We start from the raw sequence: 15,220 nt of genomic DNA, 5'->3' as shown, positions 1-15,220 counted from the left end.
CGCCTTGTCATCTGCTTTCTTATGTGAAAGAGCCTTGTGTTGGAAAACACCAGGAGGAAAATGGTTGTGGAGAGAGACCCTGTCAGAGGAAAGAGAAAATTGTGGGCACTGTGCTACTGCTCTTTCAGTCAGACCCAAACATTCTGCCAATAAACCTCATTTTTCACCTGTAACTTCTGTTATGCCAGCTGGACTCTCCCATTCAGCTTTACCAAAGGGCTTTCTTTTATCTTCTTCTAAGAAAGCTCTTTATGAAAACTCTCCTAGCTCTGAGACAGCCCAGTGCTGTTTCTGTAGCCACCCCCGTGCCTCAGCACAGAAAAGGCCAACAAAACAGGTTGAATTGTGCTAAATGTTACTTTTCCCATTTTTTCAGTATGGAAATATTTTCCACTAAGAAGTGTGATCCTGCTTGGTAAGACTCCCTTCATCCAAATCCTTTCTGGATTGCAAGTAAGTCTGCAAAGGCAAGGGCTAATGCACTAATCCATTCTGGTACTGCATGTCTTTATAGGGGCTTTTTAGAAGAGAAAAATAAGAGTCCAGAGACTTGTGCTATACAGAATGTAATCAATAAAGTTATTCAAAGTTTTACACAAAAGCACTCACATGGATCATTAGGGCAGAAACTTTAATCCACTAAGGTTTAGAAATGAGGAATTTCTTAAGTAGCACCTGAGATTTGTTTTTTTTCTTCTACAAGTCTTTAGGGCTTTGCGGATTGTAAATCCTGCAAAAACACTTTCTTTTTTTTTTTTTTTTTTTTTTTTTTTTTCCCAAATAAATATTGTGGAGAAAAAAATGAAAATAGGAGGGATTGTGGGACACGATGCTCTTGTGGTAACTTCTGCCACTGTTATTGTTTGTGTGGCCTCTTTGGTCCAAAGCAGAGGGAAGTCTGGGAGGTGGCCTAGCCTGTGGGAACTGTGGAATAAATGAATGAAAAGGCACATCTAGCTGCTACACTCTGCTCAGATAAGGCTGTTGTACATATCAGCTGTGTATTTATTGCACATTTTACTTGCAGTGTTGTTGACATCAGACTGCAAGCATATTCCAGTTGTCTCTGTCAAGCCTCCACAGCAGGTCTGGTGGAGATGTGAGGATTCTCCCACTCCAGCAGGAGATCTGTGGCCTTCACGGTGGAAATTTAGGAATTCTGCTGTTGCTGGATGAGTCTGGGTGCATTAGTCAGAGACAGCCACATCAACAAAGGACTTGTGTGCTTGTTAGTTTTATGTGTAAGACTGAGTTCATTTCAGGGGTGGCAGAGGCTCATGGCTGGGAATAGCTAATTTAAGCTTGTTTGGGGGCCCATGTCTGCTTGAGGGTAAAGGAGAACATGTGGGAGAGCTCCTCAGGTATTTCTTCTGTTCTATATAAGCCACTGGAGCAAAAGGTAAGTGGAGTTTGCCATTATTCATTCAAACTCCACAACACTAATGGCCATTACAATGGACTCAATAAGAGGAAAAAAATAAAAGCAGAGCCAGAAGAACTGGTTGGGTCACCACCAATAGAAAGATTTTTACTTCATCCTGGTTACACATAGTCACAGATAATACTGAAAATGTTGTGATACAGGCACTGGTGTTCCAGAGAGCACCCGTGAATTGGAAATGCAGCCTGGCCAAAGTCAAATGAACCAGGAGCAAAGTGCCTGAGAGGGCAGAATAGAGGAAGATGACTGAAGGAAGAAAACATGAGCAGGAGAAAATGATTTTGCTGCCTGATTGCTGGTTTCAAGGTTAAAGAGAAAAGATGAAATCAAAGTACCCATTAATTCTAACTATTCAATCTAACTTAGTTTGCTAATGCTGCAAAACCACTGGTTCACTTTTATCTAAAATTGCAAAAGCGTAATTCAAAGCCTGTTCAAAGAGAATAATGAGATAGCCTGGAAGACCATTACCTAAAACCCAGTTACAATTATATGTTATCTGCGTGGACTCAAGTTTTTATTAGCTTGCATTTGCCCTCGGGGGCATCAGACAAAGGCCATCTATTTGTCAGGCTCTGGAGGTGGAGGGCAGGACTCCATCCCTCTCCCTGGGATTTCCTGGAGGGATGTGAGCATGTGTGCCTTTACCCTGTGCATGTCCTGCACCAGTGATCTGCAAATGCATGGCTGCATTCCCCTGGGGTTGGGTCTGCAGCAGGAGCCCTGGCTTGGATAAAAGACTTGCAATCTTATCCCAGGCAAACGACTAAAATTGATTTCTTTTTTCAGCTGAGCAAGATTTCTGGGCAGAAAATTGGATTCAGAGCTGGGGGAAGCAGGAGGGGGGACTGCTGTACCTCCTGTTGGTTAAATACCCCTTGTTCTTGCCTGCAGGTAATCTTGTCTGAGTTGTGGGCAGAGTGTGGCTCATGTAGAGGCAGAGGTAGTATGTTAAATCCAAGTAAGTTCATGATTCACTGGACAGTTGGGAGCAGCTAATTCTTATTTTGCTCATCAAAAGCCCAGTCCCTCCCTCTGCAGCTGTGATTTAGTAACAGGGTACTGTTTTGTAGTCTCAGATTAGTCTGTCTTTGAGTACAAAATTAATTCCTTACATAACTCAGCTATAAAATTAATGGATTGATTGATACTGATGATTTGATGTTATTCTGTTAAGCTGTTTTTGCCAAGGCAGAAAAATGTGTCATGATATGTTTATTTGTATGCTGCAGAGCATAAATGAAAGAGTTGATTGAACTGTTTTTTATTTAAAAAAAAAGATAATAATATCTTGGCTGTCAGTACCCTTTTGTATCTTTATTGTCTTTGATTCTTTATGGCCTTTACTGGCTTCAGTGGACTTTGGATCAGACAGTTGCTAATTCATCTTCAAATCTTTACACAAATGACAACGGCAAGTTCACCATGTGTGCAAATTCCTTTATCTTCTGGGAAAATGAGAAGTTTACATCATAAACAAGAGGCCCACGGTAAGTTCTGAGGCCACTTCTGTCACCCCTACAGAAGGATCATTTATCAACCATCCAATGTGTTTCCTTGCCAAACTGCCAATATGAGGAAAAGTAGGTTTGTGTGTGATGTCAGGTAGCTGTGGGCCTAGAGTGACTTTTAGCAGACACTTTTCTAAGGAAAGAAACATTCAAGATCCTGTCTAGCAGAGAATGTTGGCCAAAGGCAAAGGAGAAAGATACTCAGAGATGGAAAAACTCTTATTTCAATGTGCAGTGGTAACATACCCCATGTGAGCAAGAAGTTCATGGTCCCCTAATTTAAAGTGTTTAGGACACGGAGTGATGCAGGGGTGGAGCACAGAAGGAGACAAAAACCTCTCTGCAGGCTCTCTAAGACTTGAAGACAGCTCTGGAAGGAGCCTTTTGCAGAAAGAGATTCTAAGCAAAGAAGTGGAGAAGCAACTGTTGTAGTCTGGATTTGGATCCAGGCAAAGCTTAATGTCCATGGTGAATAAGGACAACTCCTTTGGCAGGTGACACAGAATGGTGTGACTGTCCTGTCACCTTGCTGAGCTGAAATCCCACATGATCTGGCTGATGTGATCAAATGAATGTTTCTTCCACTTGAGTGCAGCTTCTCTGAAAGTATCAAGCCCCAGTCTCTTTGGTGAATGTAGAATTTTGCTCCTCATTATTACAGATTATTATATTTCCCATGCCAGTCACTGGAAACCTGCCTGAAAAGACACAGATCCCCGTGGAGCAGCAGCCAGAACCTGGATCCCAAAGCATCCCTGAAAGGGCTGCACGATGGTAAGTGCTGGGTCATTCTGAAGCACTTCCAAGCCATGACTGTTATTTTTCTCTGCTAAAAACCATTAAAAAACTCTGAGGAGTAACACAAATAATAGGGATGAAAGCCTGATCTTTGTCAGAGATCCAGACACTGACTGTGTTGTAGTTTCAGCAGTGGGCATGTGGCTGACTTAAAATCAAGGAGGCAAAATAATATAGGAGCACTCAATGTGGCCATGGAAAACTGGGATTTAACCCTTTCTTGGCCTAACCAGTTGCAGCTTGGGGTGAACAGTGGCTGTGTATTTCATAACAGAGGAGCTGGTTTTGTTTTTGTTTTAAAAAGAGCCTTCAGATCAGCTGAGTTTGAGCCAATGCTGAAAACAGAGCTGCCAAATTTATCATTGACCAGAAGATTTGTATGGGGCCAAAGGAGGTTGGTACAGAGAGATTAGAAGCAGATTATCAGCATGCTTTTAGCTTTATCTGTTTCTAGAAGCAAATAATTAGCCTTAGACACAACCTCAAAATAAGTTCTAAAATGTAAATTATTGGTGTGAAAAGACTGATAGAAGTTTTAGGAACTGTTATTTTTGCCAGAAGAAATTAATTCCCCCAGGACTTAATTTCAATCAATGTGGTTCCTGTAGCTCTGCTACGAAAAGCCAATTTCAAGAAACTCATTTAGCTCCTTATTTCAAATCCTCCCTGTAGCCAGCCTGAAGAAGAGGAGAAAAAAAAGAAACAGTTCTGATGACAGAAATGGGCTCATGCAACTTCTGGAGCTTTGTTACGAAATGGAGAAAATTGCTTGTAATGACTTTTTTTTTTCCTTTGGAAATAAAGTGGGTGGATTGACTTGTTTTCTGAATTGAGTGACAGGAGCAACTCCCAGTAGGATCACTGGGCTTATCTCGTCCAGGAGAGATTGTCAGCCAGGGAAATGAGCATAATCAAGTTGAGAAATGGCATTAATTTGTGCTTGTGCAGTGTGTGGTCCTGATAACTTTGGAAATGAAGGAACTGCCCATGGTTTGTCAGCAATATCCAGCTTTCCTTATGTTCTCCACGGCAGCCTGGGTGTCTGATGCCACCTCTTACAGCTTAAAAGCCATGTGGAAAGCATTATAGGATTTTTTGGCAACAATGGGGAAAATTGGTTGGTTTAAAACTGGTATGTTTACATGTTTTTCAAAGCGATGAAGATTCAAGTAGTTTCCTTATGCCCTGTTCCCTTATGTTGCTTTGAAAGCCTCCATTAAAGAAATTATGGACCTTCTGGAGAACAGACATGAGTCCCTTTCCATATTTGAAAAAATAATGGAAAAAAATAAACTTAAAATAAAATATTGTCCCATATCTTAACATAGGCAAAGTGATAAAGGCAAATGAGAAATGAAAATTTGTACACTGGTCTAGACACTAAGAGGATTTTATAAGACAAAACTTTATGCTGCTGGTACTCTCACAGAGATGATTAAGAAAGCAGACCTTTCCAGTTAACATGATGGGCTCTTTGGCCAAACTTGAAAACTGCTGATGTTGTCCAGCCTCCTTCTTTCCTGGGAAAACATCTCCCATGCTGGGCCTCAAGCACTGTTAAATTCTCTTCTGCCTCCCTATTCTGGGTGTCCCCACCTGCTGAAATCCACATTTCCAGTGGAACACAAATCCTCAGGAGGCTGGATCAGAAGGCAAGGCTGAGGTCTGCAGTGTGTCTGTGCCAGGAGACCATCCTTGACCTTCCCCTTTGTAAGGAAGAGCTGGCAAAAGGATGGACCTTGCTGCAGGGCTAGGACTGGCACATGGATGGAAAGGCTTGTACCACTGGAGATTCACCACCAAAGCTTTTAATTTTTAATATGACAGTGTACCTCCCTCTCCCCCTCTGACAGCTGGGTCACTCTTAGTGACTTAGGACTTATTGAGTTCTTCCCTAGGTGGTTTTAAATCCAGGAATTCAGTTGTTACCAAGAAATCCAGGACAAAGCTATACAGAAAAAGGGCATCCTTCTCAACAAAATGCAAGTTAACCCCCAACTCCCTCCAAGTCACTTGATGAATAAGAAGCTGAATTTTTTCACAAGGATGTCCTGATTTCTCAACTCCAGATCACTGTGACACTGCTCCAGGAAAGGTGACAGCCTGGTGGGAGATGAGGGAGGAACAAAAGCAAACCTGCATTTCTTTCTCATGGCAAAGGTGTTTGTGAACCTGTGCTCGAGTTGGGGGGTTGGGGGGAAAGAAAGAAAAGACACAAATGGGGCCCAGAATGTGCCAAATATATGAGGTGTTCTAAAAGTACGATGTGTCACAGGCCCATTATTCATCAATGCTTCATCACACTGAGTTTATGGTGGCATTAAAACTGGAGGAAAAAAAAAAAGACGTCATTTACATGAAATGCTGGAGACACTCCCTCCACCCTTTGATTCCTTCAGTAAGCTGGAAGGAGGTTTGTGTGCGCATGAGAAAGTGTGCTGTACAATGCCAGCCTTTATTCTCTCCTTGAATTACTCATACTGTGCAGTATGTAGCAAAAAAAAAAAAAAAAAAAAAAAAAAAGGAAAGAAAGAAAAAAAAAAAAAAAGGAAAAATGTTTGGGGCTTATTTTGCTGTTAAGAAATAACAGTGAAACACTGGAGCCAAGCTACAATGTGAGTGAATGCACTGATGGCTTCTGGAGTTTATTTTTCGAGTGGCTTTTTTAATGCTGGTATCTCTCCACTCTGCAGTTGCTATTTTCCTCTGCACATAGGACAACCCAGATTCCTCCCACAGCCCCCTAAGTCCTGACCTCAACAAAGCAGTGACTGTTGTCCCACTGCACGAGGTTCTGCAGGCTGTTAAACCACGGAGGTGGAGAGCACCAGGCTGGCGCTGGGGCAGGGGCTGGAAATTTGGGATCAGTGCAAGGGATAGGGGCAAGGTGGAGAGCTCTGCATGAGATCCCAAATCTCACTGTAAGGCAGCTGCCTAACAAAGGACTTGTGAGTTCAAGAGCTGACCTCCTTCCCCGGAGTTTTGGGGTTTTTTTGAACCTTCTGGGTCTTCTTTCCTGACACAAAGGGGCATGATTTAAAATCCAAGCCATGTCACAGAGCAAGGAGGGATATGGGAGGCTGAGGCCAGTGGTCTTGGAATGGGGCAGTGCTGCCTCAGAGCCAGGGGAACACGGCCAGAGAGGGGCAGGAGGCCCTTGGAAGGACATGGGAGACAGAGCAGGGGCTGCAGGGCTGAGCATTTACGGTCTTGTGCTGACGTCCACCCTTAGGAATTCACATGGGTGTGTTCTCACTGTCTGGCCATCAGCTAAGGTTTAAGATTATTTGAATGCTCATTTTGGAGGCTGTTTAGTTTTCCAAAGTTAATTTCCTAATTTAGGCAACATACCAACCTTTTTCCCCTATCTTTTCCCCATTTTTTGCTAAGAGAGGAGAGTCAACTTTTACTACCTATGGCATTATTCAAGGTTTCTTCAAGCCCAACATAACACAATAGATTGGACTGGCTCCAGAAGAGTTTGTTTAGTCCCATATATAATTATTACCTTGTAAACAGGATGCACCTTTAAGTTATAATTTAAATATGATAAATGGGCCAAACCCAATGAGTTTTATTATCCCAGGACACAGTTATTACCAACTTAACAGGAAACACCTGCAAGTTATTGTTAAAATTAGAGATGGCTGAAAATGGGGAAATAATTTTTGTTGAACAAAAAAATAGAATTATTGAAGTTATTGCATTCTAAAAGTTTCAAATGTGTCCATTTGGGCAAAATTTTATGCATAATTTTTATTGAAATCATGTCTTAGTGTTCTTGTTGGCAGACAAGCATTACAATTTTCCACTGAAACCAGTGTTTATATAAAGGAAGGGTACTAAAAGGATATTTGAAGCCATGTACATTTAAAATCTCATTGAAACAGTGGTCAGAGGTAGGGATTTAGTGAGGAGAGCAGTCTCAGCAGTGGGAGGCGTGAAGGCCACTGGAGAAGGTTTTAGGAGAGCTACAGGGCATTGGTGAAAGGTCAAGAAGTGTCTGTCAGCAGTGTGGTCACTATCTGAGAGGGCTTTCCCAGTAACTCAGTGCTTTTTTTTTTTTTTTTTATGTTTAATTTTTTTTAAAGAAAGTGCTTAGTTTCAGAAAGTTCTAGAAAACCATTTGAAGGTTTTTACTTTATGGCTTTGAAACTGTTGTTGTTTTACGGGACCTCCCTCTGCTGATGTCATGAGAAACAAAAAAGATGATTTTATATTAAAGATCAGGAAGGGGAAGAAAAAGACACTTGTTATTCTCTCCTCCAGATTAAAATGATCTATTGTATGCTGTGTTTTAAATGATGCTGCTACATTAATGTGCCATTGTCAGATGCACAACCACAAATCTGCATGTGCTTCAAATGACACCGTTAGGCTAAACCTTGCAGGGGTGTCATGAAAGCCTTTGTGAAAACAGTTTTCCAGTTTTTGAAACAAGATTGCAGTAGAGTAAGGGACCATTACTAAATTAATTAGCATGGAAAATGCATAATGAAGTGTTATTGAACAGACCATCAACCTGAATAGATTATTGTAGAGGCAAACGGTTTATTCTGGCTTTTTAGTGATATAGTTCTTAGTGCTGCAATTTCTAAAATTTAGTATTTTTTTTTTCAATAGGAAAATGGGCATAGTTGGTGAGCTGTTTCATGAAAAAACTTTTAAAATGATGGAATATGTCTGTAAGAGATGGTTTTGAAAGTCTGTGAGACTTCCACAGGCCTGGATCACTTAAATATGGGAATGGGATCACCAAGTCCGAGGAAGGCTTTAGAAATGTTACCTGACACACACTGCTCAATCTTCCCAGACCAGATTAGGAAGATTGTATTTTGTCAATGCACTTTTCGTGTTAAAAACACTATTTTAAATAAGGGTGCTGTTTGGATGAGAACACTTCTCCTTTTTTGCAACAGAGACCAGAAGGCCAAGCAGACTGGAAACTGTAGAAAACAAAAATGAAATTGAGTTATTGCCACCCTTTACCCCTTGATGTCTTTAACTTGTCATTTCCCTTTAAATTCAGGTTCACCATCTAAATGTGGGAAGGTGAAATGTTTTATTATTCAGCCTTGTTATGTTACAATTATTGGCTTTTTCCTTTTGCTACAGCGACGTGGTGAATAAGAGAAGTGACTGCAACACATACTGCTCCTCTTTCCCCTGGTTCCATCAGACTTTCCCATTGTGCAGGCACAAGGAGGAGAGGACATGACTGAGTAATCAAAATGAGTCACTTTTCTATCTTTGGTGAAATAACTCTCTGTTCAGCACTCCCCTCTGCCAAGTAGCAGGCAGCTATTGCAAGTAGGTAATTGCCCTGCTAACACATGCCAGGGCTCAGATAAGAACCAAGCTGGGTACATGCAGAGTATTAACAAATTCTCCAAGCCCTGACTCTGCAGAATAAGATTCAGCATTTTCATCCAAGATAATATGCTCTAATTAACCAGTGCACGGTACTTTACACTAAATACAGGGCTTGAATAGAACTTTGGGAATGGGATAATGGAGGCTTATTAGGTTAATAAAGAATCATGTGTTCCAAGGCTGACTTAAAAACACAATTAGACTTCCTTTAAAATAGGCCAAAGTATTTCAGATTTAATCAGTCCCCTGGAGGTTATTGAAATTATGAAATAGGTTTGGCAATCGATAAGTGACATCATTTATGCTGTTCAGAAAATGAAAATGCTCTAAAGAAACACCAGGAACTTTGGTGGCTAAGAGCCACCTGAAAACAGCTTCAGAGACTGGATGCTTTTTGTCCACCATTTGGATAGAAAGCATTTTATTTCAAAAATGGGAACAAATCTCTAATACCATGTGAGATATATAAGATGTGTGTTTTCTCCAGAGCAGAGGCTTCAGGCACCTTGGTGAGTTAATGTTGGCTTACAAAATGCTTTCACAGTGCTCCTTTCTTCTCAAACCTTGGGAATATCACAGAGTTTTCCCACAGGATTCCACTGGCCAGTTTTGGGTCACCTGGCCACTTAGCTCTGACTGTTTTGGATGCTCCATAGTCTGTGAAGCACCACTACAGTGGTGTCCCTACCAGCCTCTCCCTAAGCCCACGTGGCATCTGTGACAGCAGTGGGGCCTCCAGGTGGCCACCAACACTGGGCTGCAGATATCCAAGCACTGGGAACTGATTTCAGAGCTCTGTGCTAGACCTGCATGACTTCCTTGGGATGCTGGTGGATGAGGGGCTGGACAGGAGACAGCACTTGCAGCCCAGAAAAGCCACTCGTGTCCTGGGATGCATCAAAAGCAGCCGGATCCTGCCCCTCTGCCCTGCTCAGGTGAGCTCCACCTGCAGAGCTCCTCCAGCTCTGGGATCAGCACAGGAAGGACAGGGAGCTGCTGGAGCCAGGACAGAGCAGGGACACCAAGGGATCAGAGGGATGGAGCAGCTCTGCTGGGAGGAAAGGCTCAGGGAATTGGGATTGTTCAGCCTGGAGAGGAGAAGGCTTTGGGGTGACCTCACTGTGGCCTTCCAGTGCCTGAAGGGAGCCACAGGAAAGATGGAGAGAGACTCTTGACAAGGGCCTGGAGTGACAGGACAAGGGGCAATGGCTTCACACTGACACAGAGCAGGGTTAGATTGGACATTGGGAAGAAATTGTTCCCTGTGAGGGTGGTGAGGCCCTGGCACAGGTTTCCCAGAGAAGCTGTGGCTGCCCCATCCCTGGAAGTGTCCAAGGCCAGGCTGGATGGGGCTCTGAGCAACCTGGGCTAGTGGAAGGTGTCCCTGCCCATGGCAGGGGGTGGGACAGGATGGGCTTTAAGATCCTTTCCAGCCCAAACCCTTCCATGATTCTAAAACTCCTGCACGGACACAAACTCTTGGAGCTCTCAATGTCATTGAATGGTAGGAGTTTGTTCTTCTCAGCAATCTTCTCTCAACAATTGCTCTCAGCAACTTGAAACAGTTGCTGGGTTGGTCTGAATCCTTCCTTGAGTTTTCTGTTGTGAATGTGTAACACTGTATATATCACAACAGCACACACAACATTAGCTACATTTCTATTCTTTTTTTTTTTTTTTTAGAGTGATTATTCTACATATACGGTCTGAAATGTATTTGTTCTGCCAGAAATCTGTGCCATTATTCCTGCTTTTTATCAATTCAAATTGTTCTTAGCTGATTACATAGCAACTGATGAGCCAAACACCCCAGGGCCTGATCATTAGGCAAAAATCCTCACCTGAAACAAAGGGAGTTTCAGCCTAAAGGGTGGGACTGTCTGTCATGAATATTGAAAAACATCATCAAAATGGATCACGCCATCATGTATACCTAATCACAATAGCCAAATGTGTTTGAACCTTTTTAGTGGAAATAATATTTAAAAGAAATACCGGAAGGGTGGGAACACATCTGAGGAAAGAGTCTGCAAGTAAAATTTAGCTCATATGACTGGTTTTGTACATTAACAGGGGATTATTTCTAGGACTGGCACTGGCAGAATTTAATCTTTCCTTTGCAGATCTTCTCAGATTAATTTGAATTTTCTCACATTTAAAAAAATCAAATATTCACCCAACTTTTTTCAATTTTTCTCCACCCACCTTCCTCCATCTTAGCTGAAACTATTCTAGTTGACCCATAAGTAATACATGAAAGACAGTAACTCTCAATAGCTGCAAAAAATATTTTAAAACACTTCAGCTTGTCAAGGCACAAACTGTTCTCCTCCTCCTCCAGCTATTCAGTAAGTATCACTGTATTTCATTGCTGTCTCCTCTAAAAAGTGTCAAAGAGAGTTAAGTGCATAGGACAAATTCAAGCTTTTAGGAGGACTCCCACATGCTCTGCACTGAACCCTAATATCAGTGCCTATCATAAAATACAGGTATTTATACAGTCAGTCCAGTGCCAGCCCCCCAGCCAAGTGACATGCAGGAAATCCGTGCAGAACTGACACCAGCTCCTGACTGCCAGGTGTTATCTGTGCATCTCTTCTTTGTTCAGACAGAGGTCTGAACAAAGCTGTCCTTGGTCAGGACAGGCCATTAGGAAAAATATTTTCTGAATTCTGTGCAATTTCTGGAATTATGTGCAGATATTCCAGGCCAGTAAGAGTTATGTTTAACCATACACCACGATACTGCTCTATCCTGGCTGCACAGAATAATTAAAATAACAAAGCCCATAGTTGTATTTTGTTTGCCTCAAGTCACATTAGAATACTATGAGATAAAAAAGCAAATCTTCCTTTCATGTTCTGCAAGTCTGCTTCCTGCTTCCATGTGGATGTGCAGTAGGAAACAGCAGGTTAGGTGTGTTTGGAAGTGCATGTCAGCCACTTTGCTCATGTAACACTTGTGTGATATTTGCCTGGAGCAGACGTGACTCCAGCACACTCTTGCTGTTTTTCAAGGCACCAGCTGATAGTCAGTCTGCCACTAATTTGTCCCAAAAAAGGCAAAAGGAAGAATTTATCTTCTTCAGTGGGTTAAACACAATTTCAGCCCAAATTCTGGGCACATGCAACTCAGCACCCATTTCTCCAGAGGGATGCTGGTTCCTTTCCCTTTGAGAGGAGCAGGCACATTGTCAAAACAGGAGAATGCAGGAGAGCTGATGGAAATGCAGTTTTGGGTACCCTGGTGATGCTGCAGTTGTTCCCATGCCGTGCTACCAGCACATGGCTGGGGAACGTGCAGGATGACTTGGGTAACACAGGGCAAGATTTTACCCTTTTCTCATCCCTAATTCTTCAACCTGACTCTTTCCAGCTGTGGCCAAGCCAAACACCCCTAAAATCTGAGGTGGCTGCATTCAGCAAAGATGCATGCAGCAACTTCTTAGAGGTGCCAGAAGCCTTTGCCCTCTCTCCATTGCGTGGCTGCACTTTTGTTCTTGCAAAGGTTCAGTTCTGTACATCTGGCGCTGTGAAATGCCCCACCAGGAAAGGAATACATTTATAGCAAGTGCAAGGATAAATATTTACCAGAACTCATCTGTAACAGCACAAGAGGAAAGCTATTTAAAAACAACAACAACAACAACAACAACAACCAGCCAAGAAATAAAGGAGTGGTTAATCCCATTGCCTGGACTGATCTATTTTTACACCAGTAATAACAAAGAGATTGGCAATGAATTGCACTTATTATCTTCAATACAATAGCACTGAGGACCCATGTTCAAGAGTCAGTCTGTCCCTTACATCACTGTGTTTTATATCAAAAACTAAAGCATTGCTTTTTATAGCATATAATGTCAGTGTTCAGAAAATATCCAAGTGCTCAGGTCTCACTCCCACTGAAGGGAATTTAAAGACTCCTTCTGACTTATGTGGGAGTTGGATCAGGCCCCATAGCAACTGCTTATGCCCAAATACAACCTATGGCTGCTGCAAGTAGGGGCAAGCCTTAGGTTTGCATGATGATGATTCTATTTTAAATTTTGTGTAGGGAAAACACACACACACACACACAGAGTTGTTTGTTTTTCAGAACTGCTTTTATCTCTAAGTGTTATGATAACCTTTGATTAGGCTCTAAGCTGGCACTCTGCAGGTTCAGGGAGGAGTAGAATGACCCTGGTGCCTCTGCTTTGGAGTAGATCTGGGATTTATGGATGCTTGTGTTTGGGTTGCAGCAGGCTTGGGAAGGACAAAGCTCCCTGGTTAGAGCCACTTTTCTGACACTTCTCTGTGGAGAGCAAGGTCTCCAGGAAGCAGGTGCCTCCCAGGAGGGAGGAAAAGGAGTCAGCACACAAACCTCAGAAGGACCTGCAGACAGAAATCCTAAGGAGGATGGAAGAGGAAATGGACATACAACTGAAAGATCATGCTGGAGCTACAAGAATGTCATTGCAAGACTCAGACAATGTAATTCATGTAAATCCAAGGTTACCTGAAATCTTGAGAAGACAGCAGCCAATGATGAGGGAAGAGCAGCAGAGTGTGGATAAGAAGGATGTCAAAATTTACCCAGATCTGTACAGTTTTGTGTTTCTTTTAAGAAAACAAAAAATCATTACAGGACTTTTTCAAGTTTTAAAGGTGATCCTTTTAAAGACGGAGAATGCCACAAGAAAGAGAGGAGGGGGTGTAATGCAGCACAGGAAATCAAATGGCCACCAAGCATGTCCTCTGTTCCCAGCAGCAAATGTTTATGGGAGAGTATAAAGCTGAGGTTGTGTAACATTATTCATTTCCTTGTTTGGCCTCAGTAATCATCTCTTCAGGGGCTTCCTGAGGTGGATGTGCAGCATGGACAGTCGTGTCCTCTGCGCCGCCTTCCGGCATGGATGTGGCCAGTGTCTCCTGGAACCTCCTGGAATTTCACCCTCCTCACTGTGCCATGGCAAGAAACTCTGCAAAGTCACTCCATGCTGCCAATAAAACAGGGAGCTCTTCTTTCCCCCAGACTGTTAATATCACTTTTTGTGCCTTGTCACTTTGTTATAGCACTTGGTCACCAATGGTTAACTGCTGTCTCTGTCTCCTCATCCATGAATTTGGAAATATTTCCCACATCTCTCCCCTCACTCAGATCATCCTGATATACCTTACTTATGATAAATTCTTTCCCTTCTCTGTAAACTAAGATGATGTTCCCAAGGATGAACAGGTAAAATCAATACCCAAAGGTATTTCTGGTTTCAAGAAAGTGTCCATGTGTGCTGGGGTTAAAAATCACCTATGAGGTATCAAAACACATACATTTGAAAATCCCAAATCACCCAATCTTTGGGTGATTATGGAGAGACCTGTAAGACATACATTCTTAAAAAAATACATAATGATTTTTAAATTAGGTGTTTTAAAATAATCCACTGGCTGCTGAACACTCATGACTTCTTTACTATTTGGAGCATTGTGGTTAATTTATGAAAAGAAGGCAGATAATTAAAATAAGGGGAAGACCACTCCTTCCTCAACCTTTAGAGCTGATCCAGTGCCCCGGCCCTGTTTTCATTTAACTATCTAAATATTCATCTAAACTATTGACCGGATACAGTGTGGAAAAAAATAACTTGAAATAAACAGGCTTCTCTATTTATACACATTCTGTTGTGCTTGTGCTGGGGCTGCTCGAGAAAACATGTGCTTCTGGAAATCAAATCATTCTGCACAGAAATAAAGATTAAGATGAAAGAAAAAGGCAATCCAGTTTTACATCAGTGGACAAAGCCACATCTCAGTGTGTTTCCCTGTCCTCAGGGGCTATGATGGCATATAGTACTTTCTCTTAAAATAATAATTTTAATTATGTGTTTGGCCTGAGCACACGGGTGCTCTGATGAAGGACACAGCCATATCAGAGTCAGCGAGTAGCACACCTGGTATCTGTGGCACTTATTTCAATGTAAGTCAGATACCTGAGTCACACTAATGGGGGGACACCAGTTCTCAGGTGCTTTTTTACAACTGTTTGTTTTAGCTCTCCATAAAAATAGAGAGGAGCGATGGAAACAAAGTTTCATTCACTGTTATCCAGAATTTTA

The 15,220-nt window shown here is 42.2% G+C and overlaps 1 protein-coding gene and 1 long non-coding RNA gene across 2 annotated transcripts in view; one reads left to right on the top strand and one right to left on the bottom strand.

Annotated features, from left to right (window-relative positions):
- The window catches only part of LOC106855798 (potassium voltage-gated channel subfamily KQT member 1-like), a 408,060-nt gene that overhangs the window by 43,812 nt on the left and 349,028 nt on the right, over positions 1-15,220 (bottom strand). The gene's annotated exons all lie outside the window — the stretch shown is intronic.
- Positions 3,064-14,775, top strand: LOC148223552 (uncharacterized). Its single transcript, XR_015804165.1, has 2 exons — positions 3,064-3,726; positions 13,367-14,775. It is a non-coding gene; the product is annotated as an uncharacterized LOC148223552 (long non-coding RNA).

Source organism: Sturnus vulgaris, chromosome 5 (genome assembly GCF_052056855.1).
Source record: "Sturnus vulgaris isolate bStuVul1 chromosome 5, bStuVul1.hap1, whole genome shotgun sequence".
Lineage (NCBI taxonomy): Eukaryota > Metazoa > Chordata > Aves > Passeriformes > Sturnidae > Sturnus > Sturnus vulgaris.
This window is presented reverse-complemented; position numbering and strand designations above follow the sequence as displayed.